General features: G+C 39.3%; 1 pseudogene; it reads left to right on the forward strand.

Moving 5' to 3' along the window:
* The window catches only part of LOC129852746 (granzyme A-like), a 3,402-nt pseudogene extending 1,441 nt beyond the window's left edge, over nt 1-1,961 (forward strand).
* Nucleotides 1,962-3,495: the final 1,534 nt, after the last annotated feature.

Raw genomic sequence — 3,495 nt, forward strand, 5'->3', positions numbered from 1 at the left:
GACGCGATTTTTCTCACACAGGTAGGTTGTCACAATACCAAATGTTTTTGTGTATATTTGTGTATATAACTTAATCATAAAAAATATATATATACCATCTGAAATGAATCAAGTCAATTGCATTGTGTTGAGTAGGTCATGTCTTATTTTGCAGTGTTGTTGTATTGCGTTGTACCTAACTGTGCTAGCCACATCCAACAAATCTCTGAGTCGATTAGTTGTTTCATCTAATCTGATTCTGGATGTTGCCTTTAGAATCAAGGTGGTCAATCTGGGTGTCCACTCGGTGAAGAATGAAGCTAAGGCTTCCAGACAGCTCGTCGCCGTGACGAAGCATGTTCCTCATCCCGACTACAACGTTGCAGAGTCCCGCCACGACGTCATGCTGATAAAGGTCAGGATAAATACAAAACAAGGACATTTCTTGTTCAAAATAAGGTGCGCCGTGCTACCACTATTCTGTCAGAGACATTGTAATAAAGAACAATATCACAACATCAAAACGTATTCAATAACTTTTTTAAATTTAGGCACTAAAAATACAAACTAGCTTTTTCCAGATGTTTGTGAAAGCAAAGACACATTGTGGAATGCATTTTTTACGTGTTACAATACAACGTGTTACAGCAATTATTGGGTTACAATACAACGTGTTACAGCAATTATTGGGTTACAATATAACGTATTACAGTAATTATTGTGTTACAATATCATGTGTTACAGTAATTATTGTGTTACAATATAATGTGTTACAGTAATTATTGTGTTACAATACAACGTGTTACAGTAATTATTGTGTTACAATACGTGTTACAGTAATTAATGTGTTACAATACGTGTTACAGTAATTAATGTGTTACAATACAACGTGTTACAGTAATTCATGTGTTACAATACGTGTTACAGTAATTAATGTGTTACAATACAACGTGTTACAGTAATTAATGTGTTACAAAACAACATATTACAGTAATTATTGTGTTACAATATAATGTGTTACAGTAATTATTGTGTTACAACACAGCGTGTTACAGTAATTATTGTGTTACAATACGTGTTACAGTAATTAATGTGTTACAATACAACATATTACAGTAATTATTGTGTTACAACACAGCGTGTTACAGTAATTATTGTGTAATTATTGTATTTCCAACACATTTCCGGTAGGGTAAGGTTGTTTTTTGATTAAAGTAAAGGTCCATTTTGTACCATCCATCCCCTTGTCACCCTGCTTATGTCCCCGGTTTCCTCCAGCTGAAGAAACCAGTGAAACTGACCGACACTGTGAAAGTCATTTATCTACCCAAGCCTGCATCGGACCTCCCGGCTGGGACACAGTGCTTTGTGGCCGGATGGTGAGACACAAAGGAGAACTGTGCCCCGTCTGATGTCCTGCTGTCTGTCAATGTCACCGTGATCGACAGGAAGAAGTGTAACTCTCCTGATTTCTACAACTCCTACCCTGTCATCACCGGAGGAATGCTGTGTGCTGGCTACGGACAAGATAAAGCTGGCACTTGTCAGGTGTGTGTGTGTGTGTGTGTGTGTGTGTGTGTGTGTGTGTGTGTGTGTGTGTGTGTGTGTGTGTGTGTGTGTGTGTGTGTGTGTGTGTGTGTGTGTGTGTGTGTGTGTGTGTGTGTGTGTGTGTATATGTGTATATGTGTGTGTGTGTGTGTGTGTGTGTGTGTGTGTGTGTGTGTGTGTGTGTGTGTGTGTGTGTGTGTGTGTGTGTGTGTGTGTGTGTGTGTGTGTGTGTATATGTGTGTGTGTGTAAGTAATCAACATGCATTGTTTGTGTGTTTCAGGGAGACTCTGGTGGCCCGTTGGTGTGTAGAGATGCGTTTAGAGGAGTCGTGTCGTTTGCTGGAGGATGTGGTCGCGTCAACAGACCTACAGTCTACACATTCATATCTAAATACGCGGACTGGATCACTAAAACCATCCAGACCTCTGGCTGAACTTCTTCTGTTCATTCTAAAATGCATGCTATACTGTGAGAAGATTTTTTACCTATAGTAGAATTCATATTTTCTGGTGGAGGCCGGAGAAACATGAAGTGTCTTTCTCTTTTATATTGTTTTATTACTATTGTTCAAAAATACACGTAGCACAGAATCAAAGTGTGCACGGTAGATCCCTGTGGATGTATAACATTGTCGTCTGTGCACGGTAGATCCCTGTGGATGTATAACTTTGTCCTCTGTGCACGGTAGATCCCTGTGGATGTATAAAACTGTTCTCTGAATTCATCCATGTGCAACATAATCCAACAGCTTGATTCTCATTATTGTTTTTGCTTGTTTGCTTTTCCTGCATTTCAAAAAAAAAAAAAAAAAAATTAAACAGTCAATTATTTTAGGATTCATTGGATCTAATAGTTACTCTACTAGGAAAACACGTGAAGCCAGGATGGTAAATATACAGCGCATTGGCAAAGTATTCAGACCCCTTGACTTTTTGCACATTTTGTTACGTTACAGCCTTATTCTAAAATTGATCAAATTGTTTTTTTTTCTAATCAATCCCCACCTAATACCTCATAATGACAAAAGAAAAACAGATTTTTTGAAATTTTTGCAAATGTATAAAAAAAATAAAAAAAGAAAAATATCATAAATATTCAGACCCTTTACTCAGTACTTCGTTGAAGCAACTTTGCCAGCGATTACAGCCTTGAGTCTTCTTGGGTATGACGCTACAAGATTGGCACACCTGTATTTGGGGAGTTTCACCCATTCTTCTCTGCAGATCCTCTCAAGCTCTGTCATGTTGGATGGGGAGCGTCCCAAAGCCACTCCTGCGTTGTCTTGGCTGTGTGCATCGTGTCGTTGTCCTGTTGGAAGGTGAACCTTTGCCCCAGTCTGAGGTCCTGAGCGCTCTGGAGCAGGTTTTCATCAAGGATCTCTATGTACTTTGCTCCGTTCATCTTTCCCTCGATCCTGACTAGTCTCCCAGTCCCTGCCACTGAAAACATCCCCACTGCATGATGCTGCCACCGCCATGCTTCATCGTAGGGATGGTGTCAGGTTTCCTCCAGACGTGACGCTTGGCATTCAGGCCAAAGAGTTCAATCTTGTTTCTCATGGTCTCATTTATAAAAACCTGTTTTGTCATTATGTGGTATTGTGATGTCATTATGGGGTATTGTGTGTATATCGATGAGGAAAGAAGTTAATTTAATCCATTTCAGAATAAAGTTGTAACGTAACAAAATGTGCAAAAAGTCAAGGGGTCTGAATACATAAAGAAATATCCACGTTTCATTCTAGACACCAGAAGCAAAATTAAGGTCTATAGGTCTTTTTACAGACCTTATGCAAAGTTGGTAGAGACTTGTCAAATACGTAACTGCTGCCAAAAGGTGATTCAAAGGTCAAGCATGAGATTACTACATACAAAAGGCCTGTGACATAGCTGTGATGACATGCATGACTGCAAGAGAGATCTGAGCCCCAAGTAACAATCATTTACAGGACGAAGAAATGTTGTGCA

Source organism: Salvelinus fontinalis, chromosome 4, assembly GCF_029448725.1.
Source record: "Salvelinus fontinalis isolate EN_2023a chromosome 4, ASM2944872v1, whole genome shotgun sequence".
Classification (NCBI taxonomy): Eukaryota; Metazoa; Chordata; class Actinopteri; order Salmoniformes; family Salmonidae; genus Salvelinus; species Salvelinus fontinalis.